Below are 15468 nucleotides of genomic sequence, written 5' to 3' on the forward strand. Positions count from 1 at the left end.
TTGTGAAAGTCGACCTGTTTTGTGATATATTCATGGTGTCTGACTGCATTTGGAGTTTGGCGAGTGTCTCTTCTTTCGTCTTTGACCTGCTGGTCCTCTTCCTAAACTGGTGATTTAAGGGTCTACAGAGAGTACACAAATTCTTGCCGAGTGGTGAAAGTAATACAATACTAAATAACAAGAAACAAACATGCACCGAGAAAGTAAAAAAAAAAATAAAAATACTGAAGAGAGTACTATAGGAATAAAAGTAGCACTTCTGTGGGGCGCCGGGGAGGCTCAGGTGGTTGAGTATTGGACTCTAGATTTTGGCTCGGGTCATGGTCTCAGGGGTAGTGAGATCGAGCCCTGTGTCTGAGTCCATGCTGAGCACGGAGCCTGCTTGGGACTCTCTCTCTCCCTCTCTCTCTGCCCCTCCCCTGCTCACACATGCTCTCTGTCTCTCTCTCTCTGAAAATAAATAAACATGAAAAAAAAAAAAGCAGTACTGTTGCAAGAATTCTGATATGAGGTGAAAGGCAGTGGATGGGGAACCCTTGTTCTGTAGGTTTAGTTGTGATTAATAAGGAAAAGTAGTATTTGGTATTGAAGGGGAGTGGAGTATACCACCTCAGAATGGACCCCTTTAATTTTTTTCTTTTAACGTTTATTTTATTTTTTGAGACAGGGAGAGACAGAGCATGAACAGGGGAGGGTCAGAGAGAGAGGGAGACACAGAATCCGAAGCAGGCTCCAGGCTCTGAGCTGTCAGCACAGAGCCCGATGTGGGGCTCGAACTCACTGACCGTGAGATCGTGACCTGAGCCGAAGTCGGACACTTAACCAACCGAGCCACCCAGGCGCCCCAGAGTGGACCCCTTTAGCATGTGGATTACTTTGAACTGAAGGCAGTCAAGAGCCAGTAGATTCAGGAAAAACTTCTACCTATCCCTTACCAGCCTTAATTAATTAATTAATTAATTAATTAATGTTTATGTTTATTTTTATTCAAGTTCGTTAACATACAGTATGGTCTTGGCTTCAGGAGTAGAACCCAGTGATTCATCGCTTACATATCACACCTAGTGCTCATTCTGAAAAGTGCCCTCCTCGATGCCCATCATCCATTGAACCCATCCACCCCCCCCAACCCCCACAGCCCCACCAACCCTCAGTTTGTTCTCTGTATTCAAGAGTCTCTTACGGTTTGCCTCCCTCTCTGGTTTTATCTTATTTTGCCTTCCTTTCCCCTATGTTCGTCTGCTGTGTTTCCCAAATTCCGCTTATGAGTGAGATCATGTGATATCTGTCTTTCTCTGACTCCTTTTGCTTCGCATAATACCCTCTAGTTTCATCCGTGTTGTGGCAAGTGGCAAGATTTCATTCTTTTTCATTGTTGAGTATAAAGAAGATACGGTGTATACATATACGATGGAATACTACTTGGCCTTAAAGAATTTAGATAGGCGTCCGGGCTCAGAAAGAGAGCTATTAACCAGAGATAGCATTTTTTCTTGAAAGACCTACCTGCATGGCAGGGAAAACATCTGATTACTGAACATGGGCTCTTGTTATCTTCCTGTGAGTTGCCCCCCTCCATACACACTTGGAAGCCCCAGACCCCTATCACATTCCTTAGCTCAGGATGGCACATAAGCCTCAATTCTCTGACTGCCACTGAGTCTCATATCTTTGGAGGGTTTTGTTTGTACAGAATTACATTTAGGTTTTTTTGGTTGTTGTTGTTGTTGTTAACTTGTTTTATGTTGACTTAATTATTTAGACCAGCCAAGGAACCTAGACTATACTGTCAAATGATAATATAAAGTATGGCTGCTTGAAAACCAAAATAATATGGACACAAAAGGGGCGGGGTTTAAGACTCTGATGCAGACCCATTGGCCCCACAGAGATGCAACAGAGATCTGAAGGATTGTAAATTAACAACAATCCCACATAGAATCCTATATCCTATTTAAATATATATGCATCTATATACACACGCACATAAGTATGTGTATGCATATAATGTATATGCGTGTATGATGCATGTGGGTTTGGTTTCCATTCTGCAGGGTGGAATTCTTTAGTTATATGTGAAAACCCATTGATAAAGAACATCCCCAGGAATTGCTTGAGATGCCAAGTGGGCCTCATTAACGATTACAGTCAAGATACTGAGAGAGGAAGGCTAGAAAAGTAGCACCTCTTCCAGAATGGCTCATTCCTCCCAGGTTGGGACTTCCATTACCCCTCTCTCCACCCCTACCTAGTAATAGCCAGTGTCTTCTCACAAGGTCCTGGGCTACTGAATTTTCTGTCTTGATAGACACTCTTGAAGAAGCTTCTATGCTTCTATCAGTCAGCATCTGTGTAAAAATTATCTTCCTATATCTCTCTTCAGAGGTGTGATTTTGTGAAGAGAGAGATGATGAGGCTGTTATCTGGCCCTGGTGACACAATCTCTCACGGGATCGCCTCAGTTAAGTCACTCTATCAGAGTGAGGAGACTAGAAGTTTTAAGTCCTCCTAGATATGATCATTCTTTTTTTTTTTTTTTTACACATGATTATTCTTTTGGTTATTGACTGATATTACCAATTCCAGTTGATGTCAGAATGCCATCATTCTATTTTAATATGTATTTCAAATTGACATATATATATATATATATTTTATGTATTTTTATTTACTTTAACTTCTATTGACTTAATTTTTTGCATTCCCTATCCTAAGGAGTTCCTTCATGATATCTAGTTACCTGGGAGGTTGAATTTTATTCGGAATGCTGATTGGTGAGCACAGAGTAAAATTTGCCTTGGGAAGATATTTTACATAAACTCTGAAAAGCCAGATGAAATATCTCTACTTCAAACTGAATACATCGCTGTGACACCACAGAATGGAACCCCCAAATTCGGTACCTTTTCCATCAAAAGTATGAGTTCCTTTGGAGTAGAGAAAGTGATGAGGAATGAATCTGATGAGCTATATGTGATGGGCGGAATGGCCTCCAAAGGTGTCCAAGCCCTGCTCCCTGGAATGTGTTTCCTTGCATGATAAAAGGGGCTTTGCATCTGCAATTATGGTTATGGATGTGGATAATCCAGGTGGGCCCTTTGAAGCAGAGAACGGTCTCTGGTTGGAGTCAAAGATATGCAGTGAAATAGGAGGCAGGAGAGGGAATCCAAGAGAGAGGCTCCAAGTGTGAGAAGGGCATCAAAGTGCTGTTACCCGCCCTGAGCACAGGGAGACACCTGCCGGGGCGAAGAGAGGTCTCTAGGAGTTGACGGCAGCTCCTGGCTGACAGCAGGCGAGCAAACAGGGACTTCAATCCTACAACCGCAAGGAATGAAATTCTGACAACTGAAAAAGCTTGGAAGTAGATTCTTCCCCAGAGCCTCCAGAAAAGAAGGCAGCTCTTGATTCTGCCTTGTGAGACCTGGAGCAGAGAAAACCCTTGAGCCCTGCTGTGCCCGCACTTCTGACCCACGAGAAGTTACAAAATAATAAATGAATGTTATTTTAAGCCTGGAGATGTGTGGCAATTTGTTACTGTAGCAAGAGAAAACCAAAACACTGTGTTAGTATGTTCAAGTTCAGTCTAAGAAAATAATCTGAGAAAAACAACACAGTTGTGTGTGTGAACCCCCCCCCCCCGCCCCCCTGACGGAATTGGAAGGACAAGGACAGTAAAAGACCAGGTAAGGTCATTCAAATACCAACTGTTATTTGTAAGATAATGAAAAGCAAACATCTGGTTCTTTGCATAATTTTGATCAAAGGAACATAATATGTTTTGCACACGTTTGGAGGAAACCCAGCTGCATTGAGATTTTCATCAGGGAAGAACTAATGTCAACCTGGGATGCAGGATGAGGAACCTCTCCCTGTGTGATAATGACAAGGAGGTGAATGTACAAATCTAATTTGGGCAAGTAAGTGAGCAGTCACGGAGTGCCCAGCAGAAGATACAGGCCACCTCAGGGAGCCTGGGTGGCTCAGTCAGTTGAGTGTCTGACTCTTGACTTCGGATCAGGTCATGATCTCACGGTTGTAAGGTCGAGCCCTGTATTAGGCTCTGCGCTGAGTGTGGAGTCTGCTTGGGATTCTCTCTCTCTCTCTCTCTGCCCCTCCCCCTCAAAATAAATAAATAAATTTAAGAAAAAAGAAGGTATAGGTCACCTCATTCCACATACTGGGTGGAAACCAGGGTGAAGTCAAAAGAAAGAGGGAAGAGAGAAGGACTTTTCTCGGGGCGCACTTTTCGTGCACATCTGTCACTTTCAGGTGACAGACTTCTGCTGTCCCTTCCTGTTGGCTCCAGGCTTGGACATCTGAAACAGGGTTGGCCCATCCACGGATTGCTTCCTATCTTGCCATAGAGTTTGGCTCCAGATGTGACCAAAAGGTAGCCCAGAGAGCACCAGGACCTTCTCTGGAACTGAGGGGAAGGCGCTGCTCTATGCTGGTGTCGCTAACTAGGTGGGATAGATTCTCAGATTGCTGGTTTCCTCTGGTCCCCCATGTGAGGAAGGCATATCTGGGAGTGAAGTCAGCGCAGACCGAGTAGGACAGAGATGATGGAACAAAGCACACACCACTAGGTCCAGTGCAATCTCTGCACCGTGCCAACTTTCTCAGTCGCTTGGCTTAAAGTAATCGGAGGTGGATTTTTGTCCCTCGGTATAGAAAGGGTCGGAACAAAACTGTCTCGTTTTACCATGTCAGAGCAGACGCCTTGCAAATCTCATTACTTCTTGATTTGCCTTTAGAGCATCCACGCTGGAGACAATTTCTGACACGCAGACTTGAATGTGTTTAAACTGAACTAAACATGACCCTTTTAAAAAAAAAAAATGTTTATTTATTTTTGAGAGAGATAGAGAGAGACAGAGCGCGAGCAGGGGAGGGGCAGAGAGAGAAGGAGACACAGAATCTGAAGCAGGCTCCAGGCTCTGAGCTGTCAGCACAGAGCCCGAGGCGGGGCTTGAACTCATGAACCGTGAGATCATGACCCGAGCTGCAGTCGGACGCTTAACTAACTGAGCCACCCAGGTGCCCCTGAACTAATCATGACCTTTACTCTTCTTCCTACCATTCATTGTGATCCTCCCCCCATGCACCTGACCTTACCTCTTTTTCTGTTAGGGTTGGGGACATGGTTGGATAGTAAGCACTTCTTGATTCTTTCTTCTGTGAACGGCCCTTCTCTTCTTTGGGTATTTGTTTCTCCCACACTCCAAATGAATTTGGTGGCTCCTCTACCCGAAATTGGCGCACCACTGTCTAGAAACTATCCTGGGTCCAGGGATGGGCACGTGACCCAAGCTGGTTTCTGTCACTTGCAGCCTTACACAGGGCTGGCAAGTGAAAGTTCTGGTATCTCCTGTGCCTCCCTCCAACCAGTCTGCTCATCCTCAGGTCCTTTAGTTTGGTGAGATGTTTTCTATCTCCCCTTTTCTCTTCTCATCTGGATTCACATTTTACCTAATTATATGAGAAATAAGTGTGCAATGAAGATGTAGAAAATAAAACCAGGAGTGACAGAAAAATACAATTCCCTGCTTCTAAGGGTTTATACGATTAGATTGGGCTCACCTGTATAGTCCCTGTCTATGACCTTAATTACCTCTGTGAAGTCCCTTTTGCCGTGTTAGGAAACACCCTCGACAGGCTCCAGAGAGCAGTGCTGGGACATCGCTGGGGGCCATTCTCCCTTTGGGGGCCACATCTAGCTCATCAATTTGGTTCCTTATCACTTTTTCCCGGCCAAAGGAACTCATACTCTTGATGTAAAAGTGTACTGGATTTGGGATTGTCATTATCTGGTCATCAGAGCAGTGTATTTGGTTATGGAGTAAGGATATTTCATCAGGGTTTTCTAGAGTTTGCATAAAATATCCTCCCAAAGCAATTTTTACTCTGTGCTTACCAATCAGCATTCTGATGAAAATTCACCTCCTAGGTAACTTGATGTCAAGAAGAGACTTCCCAGGATAGGGAATGCAAATAATTGGGTCAGTAGAAATTAAAATATATGTTAAATATAAATGTAAAATAATAAAGAAATTAAATTATAAATATAAATCTATTATCTATAATGATAATTATATAACACATAATTATAATCTATAATTAGGCCATTGGCATACTAGGCTGACATTTTGGTTTATCTCCCTTAAGTCAGTTTGCTTACGTATTCATTTATTTATTCAATTTTACTTTTGTTTATTCTTATCTGATGCAATCAGACCCAGTGGTTGGTCAGCTCATCAAAATATTCAGTTAACTTGATGTAATGGAAAGTAAATTCGGTTTATAGTAGGAAGACCTCAGTTATTCTTTTTTTTCTTTTTTTTTTTAATTTTTTTTTTCAACGTTTATTTATTTTTGGGACAGAGAGAGACAGAGCATGAACGGGGGAGGGGCAGAGAGAGAGGGAGACACAGAATCGGAAACAGGCTCCAGGCTCCGAGCCATCAGCTCCGAGCCTGACGCGGGGCTCGAACTCACGGACCGCGAGATCGTGACCTGGCTGAAGTCGGACGCTTAACCGACTGCGCCACCCAGGCGCCCCAAGACCTCAGTTATTCTGAGCAAATCACTTAATTGTGATATGGGAGGAAGATGCCGGGATTTGGAGCCAGAGGATCCTGGGTTTATCTCCAGCTCTGTCACTTTCTGTGTAGCCTTGAGGCAAGTAAAAACTTAACTAAGCCACTGAGTGTAAGATTCGTTGTCTAGAAAATGGGATCAAGGATAGATACCACCTGGCAGGGTCGGCCTCCAAATCAATGATAATGTGAGCAGAGCAGGTATTACTATGCCCAGCACATAGTATGCACTCAATAAATGGTAACAATAACTAACAAACAAAGAAACTCAGTTAAACTAGAAATTACAAAAAAAATGATAAATGCATCATATGAACACACGGCATACACAGCACAGTCTCACCTCTATTCTGATGTAGGGCTGAGGCCTCTTCTTTGAGCATGAGTGTGCTGCATGACATCTGCATGGTCTCTCTTGCATTAAACGCATCTCTAATAGGCCATAGTTTCCAGTTTTTATCTGTTTAAAGTGGAGTGAGAATGTAGAGCCACTTGCAAAGCAACCTGAGTCCAGAATTCTAGAATTTTATTTATTTCCCCCTGTTCTTGCATGGCTGTGTTTCCCGCAACTAATTGATACAATTTCCTCCAATAGCCAGCCTTCACCAAGCCTTTCTAATGATTCGAAAACTTTGTTTTTGTAAACACAACTCTCTTCACACACACACTTCATTGCTTTCCATAATTGATTAAATCACACGATTGCAACAACAAATACAAATGGCATTAACAGTTTTGGGATAAAGGAGTTCAGTTGAGGGGTGCTTGGGTGGCTCGGTCAGTTGAGGATCTGACTCTTGGTTTTGGCTCAGGTCATGATCCCAAGGTCATGGGATTGAGCCCCGCATCAGTCTGCTTAAGATTCTCTCTCTTCCTCTCTCTCTCTCTCTCTCTCTCTGTCCCTTTCCCCAACTTGCAATCTCTTTCTCTCTCTGTCTAAAATTAAAAAAAAAAGGAGTTTAATTTATAGTAGAGTGTCTTAGAGAGGAATCTACTAACACAATTTCATTCATTCATTCACTCATTCATTCAACATTTGTCTAGTGACATCTCTATGCCAGACACTGACTATTACGTCAGGCACCTGGGAATATAGGAATGAACAAAACTGACAAAAATATTTGCCCTTCTGGAGCGTCCATCTAGTGCTAGCACGCAGAGTGCTGGGCCATCACTCAGCACATTTTACCGAGGGAATAACACCATTGGCTAATGAAATAAGTTGGTCAGTTAAAAGCACCCCCGCCCCCCCCCCACTGTATTTTCCCTTGTTCTAATCCTCCTGCTTAACTTGAGGTGATTTCAAACTCTCTTTGTCCTTTATGCCTTACATCTTTTTTGTTGTCAATTTCTCCCAAAGTTTTCTCTGCAATCGCTCTTGGCAAATTACAGGGAAGGGTCACCTTGTGGGTATCTCCACCTCAAAAATTTTTCTTTTCCAATGCATCTCACGAGCAGATGCTAGAATCATAGACTTTGGGAAGTATTTTCGCCATCACACCCTGAACGATAGGGCTGGTTTCATGACCGGCGCATTCGTGCAGGGCTCCAGGCTCAGAAGGGTTCCGCACTCGATTTAATGCTCTCCTGTCATGATCTTGAAATTCTTAATAATTTTTGAACAAGGGACCCCAAAGTTTTGTTTTGTACTGGGCCCTGAAAATTATGTGGCTGGCCTGCTTTAAGGACCAATGGTAGCTTGTTCATTTTGACCCTATTAAATCTAAACTCTTCTTCTGCCTACTCCCTGAAGAGAATGCCCACCCATGAAAGCGACTGCTAACCTCTCATTTTAACCTCTCCTTGATGGAATCTTCGAGGTTAGCCAGACCAGCTGCCCTTTCACGAATTTCACCCACTTCCACAATTGTGTTGTGGCTTAAGCTGCTCTGTTTGGTGGAAACGGGCTCCATGTTTTCTCTGCTCCAACCTGACTTCCCAGGCCTTTATAATCGGACTCGGAAATCACTCCCCTCCAACCTGAGTGTGTTCTCTCTCAGTATTAATGGAATTAAGCTTTCTAACAAAATAATGAGAGCCACCCCCTGGCTCAGTGTTTACTGTGGGCCTCCTTGGCATGGAACTGAATGCTTTGCAGGCATGATCAGATCTTTGCATAGAGTTCTGCATTTCCTCTCCAATTTGGGGTGTGCTTATTCAGTATGGTCTGACTCTCTGTGTAGCCTTCGCGTTTTCTGAGCCCATAGGTCATGTCTTCTTCATTCATTTGTACTCTCCTGGTGCCATGCACATGGTGTTTGGTATCGTGCCAGGGCTCTGTGCCTATTGCCAGTTGACTGACAAAATATTAATAAAAGCTGAAAGTGTAAAGTACCACACTTCTTTCTTCCACGATTTTTTTTTTTTTTTTTTTTTTTTTTTTTGCTGCTAGCTGTATCCTATGAAGACTTTGCTGGCCTGGGGACTTTTAAAACTGGTCTGCACCATAACTTGAAGTAATTGTTCTTGTGATTGAAGCTAACAACTATATAATGCCTGCTAGGCATAATGCCAAGACATGATTTGATTTCAGGTTAAATTTGCAGCTAAGTTGATTTTGCAAAATGTGCCCACATGTGCTCAGGCAGTATGAATGCCCTCCCTACCTCCATGCACCCTCAAAAGTGCACTTGTCCACAGAGTCAGATATCTGTCACTTGTAGGAATCTTTGACCCTGCGCATTGAAGGCTGAGGCCTCCAAGACTAATTAGAAACAATTGTTGTTGACCAGCGTCTGCCAAATGTAAAATGCCATATTCAGATGCCTTTAGGACGTCCATAAAAACAGCCAAAAAGGGGGCAAGAGTATTTATCAAGTCAAGGGAGGCTCATGCCTAATAACAGTGAGCTGTTTTTTGCTGTTAAGAAATGAGTAGACCTGTCAGGAGAATGTTCAACATAAGCTAATGTCAAACTTGCTGGAATAACTTATTCACTGCAGGGTTCCCATCTGTGAAGTTGCTGGGGAGGTGGCTGCCTCCATGTGATTCTTTAGATTTGTCAGTTAAATTAGATATCCAAGGGCAAAGCCAACTGACAGGGGCATTATGGGACACTCCTGGAGGATTCAGAATCCATAATCCCATGGGTATGTCCCATTCACGATTTTGTTCATGCTGATATTAGGGGTCATATCAATTTTATAAGAAAGCAAGGGATAACAAAGGAAGTCAGCAGGTCAGCCCTCTCAAGACTGTTGATGGCAATGTGCCTAATGCATGTTTTGTATGAGTAGAGAGAAGGGAATGGCTTTACTTTGTTTTCCAGTAGGAAAGTCTCAGAATATGATCTTGAGAAAAGAGTTTGCAGGTTTTTAGGAATTGGATGTCTTGGCTGCACCAAGGCTGGCTATTGTCAGGGAAGTAATATTTATGGAATGCTGATCAAAGTTTTCCTAATGTTTCCCGGTGACACACTGATATGAGGGTAAAAATAGGATATAATAACAAAAACCAGAGCAAGTTTCTGTTTTGATCTCCCTCAGAAACTGTAAGGAAAGCAACCTAGTTTTATTCTAGTTATTTTTATGTCTTTTTTCGTTACTCTCTCCCCTTGCCCCTACCATTGTCCACTAGAGGGCCTTCAGAAGGTCATGGGTATGGAGCAAGGATATCCTGAATAGGAGAACGTAGAAGGTATGTTAACACAATGCTCAAAACTGGCCAACCCACAGCATCTCCTCCCACCAATACTGACCTCAAGGCTTTGGCCCAAGTTTGTAGGTCTCAACTCTCTCTTCTTTTAGGCTAAGTTATTGTCCAGGAAGTTTCTTGAACCTTAATGAACCTGAAGACAGGCTCTGGGTTCAAGTTTCTTGAACCTGAAGACAGGCTCCGGGTGGGTTTATCCAAGCAGATATGTCTGGATTATTATAATGGTGAACACAGAGTCAACTGAGACAGCTCCGCCCTCACCACAGCATGAAAACTGTCTCAATGACCTCAAAATTTAAATTTCAGATGGTGAAAGTCAAAGACTTTCAAAGAATGGACCATGGTAAGTATTTTCCTTTAGGATCTTCAGAAACAAACGCTGAGGCAAGGAGTCAAGTCAAAGTGGTATTTTTGGGAGATGATCCCAGGAAACACTTGCAGTAGAGCAAGGAAGGGAGACAGGGAGGGAAAGAGGTCAAGAAAGGGTGTGTTGTTAAGCCAGTCAACACTTCAGGCAACTGGAACTTTCTCTGCCCGGGAAGCTGGGATATTTATCCACCTAATACCCTCTGTCATTGGTTGATTCCAGGGGCATCAACACCCCAGCACGTTGGCTTGCTCCGTAGGAGTGCTGACCCATCTCTTGAAGCTAGAACACGTAAACAGAGAATTATAGGTATTCACAGTTAGTATCTGTGTAGAGGTGAATGGATATGGACAGGGCACTGACTGAGCCTATTATAGTGAGAGCAGGAGGCAGAGTCATTAATAACCAGGATCAGAAGAAAAGCCACCTTTCGGTGGTTTTCCTATCAGTGCATTAACAAAGTTCATCTCAGACAAAAGAAAACCGGAAGACTGGCAGGTGAAAACTTTAAAATCCTTCTAGTTTGTATAATTTCTGCAAGGTAACTAACACTCGCTTGCTATTGGGTAGGTGTGCAAGAGGTTTTAGCAAGAGAAGAGAAATTTGATCGGACAGATAAGGCTCAAAGAAATCTGATTGTAGAACACACTTTGAAATTATCCATTGTGAACTTAATCTCTTTGCACAAACCCAAGAGTCCTTTAGCTAATTCCTTTCCCAATGAAGGAGCCAATCAATGTTCTTTCAGGGGAGAAAATTACTAGAGAGCCTAGTATGTGTTTTGATGCCCTAATGAGGCACTATGAATTACCCAACCCAAACCAATTAAGTCTTAGCCCGGATAGAGGGCTACTGAGGAGATGAGGACACAGCATGCATTTAGGGCAGAATTAACTGCTTCCATAGCCTGGAAATACGCTTGGGGGGAAGCCAAGCCTTGTAAGCTCTGTGCTGTCCTTAAAGCTGGCAGTCAAAATGTGATCCAGCCCAATGTTAGCTTTTGTCGCTTTTGCCTCTTTGGCCTTAAAATTTAAAAAATGCCTGCAAAACATAAAATATGTTTGGAACATTACATAAGGCTATTAAGAGAGGGTGAATCATGAAAACATGGTATGTCAGAGACAATAAAGTAAGTGAAATGAACTGCTGCTGACTAGCTGCTTGACCTTGGGCCAGTTTCTCAGTCCTTCCTTGTCAATCAAATCGGAAATTATAGCCCAATAATGTGGTTTTGGATTGCAGCTCAATAAGCAAGCTCTAATCTCTTGGTTACGCCTTACTGTACCATGGGAAACCAAGCACTTATTTTCATTTTAATGCGATCTTTTCCAGTGGACTGTGACTTCCTAAAGCACCCCAGCACAATGCCTGGCTTAGCTCAGGAACTTAGGAGCTATGTGTTGAATAAATGTGAAGTGAATAGTGGAAGAAGTTATTTCAGATATTATGGTGCACCTAGAAATATGTGAAGAAACATGCTAACAGCACACATAGCTGTTCTAAAGAAAATGATGAAAATAGAATTTTTTACAATATGAAATTTATCGTCCAATTAATTGGTTTCCATACAACACCCAGTGCTCATCCCAACAGGTGCCCTCCTCCATGTCCATCACCCACCCTCCCCTCCCTCCCACCCCCCATCAGAAAATAGAATTTTTATACGACCCATGTGTATTAGTGGGATAGAGGGGGCATAGTGGAGGGGTTGCCATTAGTGAGAAGGTGTGCTGTGTGGTGACTAAGACATAGCCTTTGGTGTTAGGTAGCCCTGGGCTGGAATCCTAGCTTTGCTACTTGCTAGCTGTGTGTCCTGTGCAAGTTACATAATGTCTCTGGCCTTCAATTTCTTCTTCTGGACCTTGTAGTTTGCAATAAGGATCTTGTAACCCTGCAACATTTAAAAGGGCTTGAGAAATAGTGTGTTACTTTAAAAGAGCTCAGGGGGCGCCTGGGTGGCGCAGTCGGTTAAGCGTCCGACTTCAGCCAGGTCACGATCTCGCGGTCCGTGAGTTCGAGCCCCGCGTCGGGCTCTGGGCTGATGGCTCGGAGCCTGGAGCCTGTTTCCGATTCTGTGTCTCCCTCTCTCTCTGCCCCTCCCCCGTTCATGCTCTGTCTCTCTCTGTCCCAAAAATAAATAAACGTTAAAAAAAAAAAAAATTTAAAAGAGCTCAGTCTCAGATGAGCATCACGAATTCACACAAAGTCCAAAGTGAGGTATAGAACTTCCTCCACTGGGTTGCCGTTTAGGCCTACTGAACTAGTCTTTGGTGGGTATCAAAGAGGATTTCCCTTCCTTCCTTTCTTCCTTCTTTCTTCCTTTCTTCCTTTCTTCCCTTCCTTTTTCTTTCTTTCTGTCTTTCTTTCTTCCCTTCCTTTTTCTTCCTTTTCTTTCTTTCTTTCTTTCTTTCTTTCTTTCTTTCTTTCTTTCTTTCTTCTTTCTTTCTTTCTTCTTTTTTTCTTCCCTTCCCTTCCTTTTTCTTCCTTTCCTTTCCTCTCCTCTCCTCTTTCTTTCTTTCTTTCTTTCTTTCTTCTTTCTTTCTTCTTTTTTTCTTCCCTTCCCTTCTTTTTTCTTCCTCTCCTCTCCTCTTTCTTTCTTTCTTTCTTTCTCTTCCTTTCTTCCTTTCTTCCCTTCCCTTCCTTTTTCTTCCTTTCCTCTCCTCTCGTCCTTTCTTTCTTTCTTTCTTTCTTTCTTTCTTTCTTTCTTTCATCTGCCTCTATTCCACCAATGTTTTAGCTCCATTTTCCTGGCACTAGGATGGCCAAGGCTGGTAAAACTCTTGCTCCTGTCTCCATATTTAGAGGGTGATGACAGGAAATCATTGGAATGGTAGTTCTCAAGGTCCTCCATGGTATAGTCATAGCTGTTCCCCATGCCATAATTCCTCAGAGAAGAACATCCTTTTGGTTGTAGTGACCACATTACGAGAAGTAATATCACTTTGGATAACTATGCTGAAGTCACCTCCTGAGGTGCAGGGGTGGAGGTGGGGGGAAGGGACAAGGGTCATGGAGGGAACAAAGAACCATTTCTGGCCACACTGGACTAAGGCAATACATACACCTATCTGGTTTCTGCCACATAACAGATACTCAAAATATGGTAGCTCTGTTCAGTCTTCATGGTGCTAGATAGTGATCAAGGGACACACTTTTTGTTTGTACTTGTTTCACTTCTTTAAACTTGTGTTTCAAGTGAAGAAGCCCAGAATTATGATCAATTCTCCAAATCTGGCCAGGACAGAGAAAAGGATGGTTGAGAATTATACTACCTGGGTCAGTACCAATCCTTGAGCAACGATCCCTGATCAATGGGATCAGTTAGATCTATATCAACCTCCAAGTGGGGTTTGCTATCTTGTTTACCTTTCTGCAAACGATGCTCGTTTTAGGGCCATTGGTGTGTGAGCACCTTCCTGGGGGAATTCAGCCCCCCTCCCTCCCTCATCCATGGCCAAGGAAATGGCCAACAACCACTTGTTCCAGAAATCCTGAGAGCCTTTCTGTTTTTAGGTCACTCGAAATAAAGGCTATCCATGGGAGAGCTTTTTGAAAAATACCTAGTGTATCTTCTGTTGGTTTGCTCTGTTTATGTATTTCAAGAATTTAAACAGTATAAGGATGTTAAAGTAAATGTAGTCTAACTCCCTTTCACTTTAAAGAAGAGAAAATATAAACTCTGGTTTGCTATAAATCTTCCACATTGTTTTTTCTCTCCTTCCAGTATTTCTGGATGCCAAGAGCTTTGTCTGTGGGGCAAAATCTAAAAATTATATGCCTGTACGCTACTTTGCACAGACTAATGTTTAAAAAAATTCCTTAAGATAAAACAAAATCACAGTTGAAGTTATGTAGGTGCTTGGTGAGGTGGCGACATGGCGTAATGGTTAATATAGCTTATTTTTATTTATTTATTTTTTACACTCGTGTAATAGCAAAAAGACACAATGACATGGAGAGCCATAAAGCCAAACAACTCTCTCGTTTCATTTTACAGCGCGAGGCAGGGAAAGGCACAATTCAGCATCCTGACCATTTTTATAGGGGTTTCGAGACAGGTTGGACATGTCTGAAATATGTCCTTCAATTCCTAGAACTCTTTCAGGCATTCCTGCTGAAGGATGTTCCTTGGAGAAATACTCCTATAAATACAGGATGTTTTCATTACTGCATGTGGTTGATTCAGCCTGTTGGCGACATGACAGTGAGAAGAAGTGTCTGAGAAACGACTTCATATAGACCGCGTTCAAACGGTCCCAGAGCTGCCCGGATCAGAACGACTCTAGTGGGAGCGCTTGGAAATGAATGTTCATATATCACTGGGGTCTTTAAAGAAAGGTTTAGGGTTCTGTAGGCTGTCTCCCTCGGTGCAGTGAAGTGATGGACTGACAGCACGTATGGAGATGAATTTCTGCCTATGAAAATTTTCGCTTCCCCTTATGGGGGAAAGCCACAAACTCAACGCCTCTGATATCAAAACAGCGAAACAGAACAAAACAAGACAAAACAACCCCCAAACCAACAAAATAACAAAGCCAAACAAACAAACAAAAAGAAACCTAAACCCCACATAAGAAGAGAGCAGGAAGATTTATCTGGGGACAAATAGTAAAAATGGGGGCACATATGGTAGATAGATTCAATCTGGGTGTTTTCTTTGGGAATGTGGAGCTACATGCCAATGGAGTGGAAGCAAGGCCTTTAAAAAGTTCTATGTTATTTTAAGTAATAATAAAAATATTCCATGTTTGCATAGCTCTTTAAAATTTTCAAATATTTTTACTTTTTTATTTGAGCCCTAAAGTCACCTTAGAAACTGGGTGATATTTTATAGATGGTGAATCTGAAGCT

General features: G+C 42.7%; 1 long non-coding RNA gene across 2 annotated transcripts in view; it reads left to right on the forward strand.

The window, feature by feature from the left end:
* LOC124515333 (uncharacterized) overlaps positions 1-15468 on the forward strand; it is an 84304-nt gene that overhangs the window by 43521 nt on the left and 25315 nt on the right. Inside the window, exon 3 of one of the 2 annotated variants that reach the window (XR_006962794.1) lies at positions 2716-3508. The exons of the other annotated variant lie outside the window; for it this stretch is intronic. This is a non-coding gene — a long non-coding RNA (uncharacterized LOC124515333). Of the gene's footprint in view, positions 1-2715; positions 3509-15468 lie in introns of those variants that run through there. 2 annotated transcript variants of the gene reach the window in all.

This window comes from Lynx rufus, unplaced genomic scaffold (genome assembly GCF_022079265.1).
Source record: "Lynx rufus isolate CCGP_SWC_20201006 ecotype Redwood Valley unplaced genomic scaffold, mLynRuf1.p SCAF_2, whole genome shotgun sequence".
Classification (NCBI taxonomy): Eukaryota; Metazoa; Chordata; class Mammalia; order Carnivora; family Felidae; genus Lynx; species Lynx rufus.